This window comes from Penaeus monodon, chromosome 22 (assembly GCF_015228065.2).
Source record: "Penaeus monodon isolate SGIC_2016 chromosome 22, NSTDA_Pmon_1, whole genome shotgun sequence".
In the NCBI taxonomy this organism is placed as follows: domain Eukaryota; kingdom Metazoa; phylum Arthropoda; class Malacostraca; order Decapoda; family Penaeidae; genus Penaeus; species Penaeus monodon.
In genome coordinates, this window is record NC_051407.1 from 1697197 (window position 1) to 1697488 (window position 292).

Sequence of the window (292 nt, forward strand, 5' to 3'; positions counted from 1 at the left end):
GAAACAAACTCCTTATAAAGTCTTTTGAGGCTGCGAGGCAAGCCGTGTTGCTTGACTTACGGGATAATGCGATTAAAAGTTACGTCGCGGCTTTACATGAATGGCTGGCTTGTTTTTTTTCCGTTTTTTTTTATTATTTCAAGCGTAGGGGCGTTCGCGATCGCCATGGCAACGACCTGGCTTTGTTGCAGTCCGATCGGTTTTATGTGGATGTCTCTCTTTTTTTCTCTCTCGTATGTGTGATTTACATTTTCCATTCGGTTATCGCGAGGGATCTTTATGGGGCACGCAG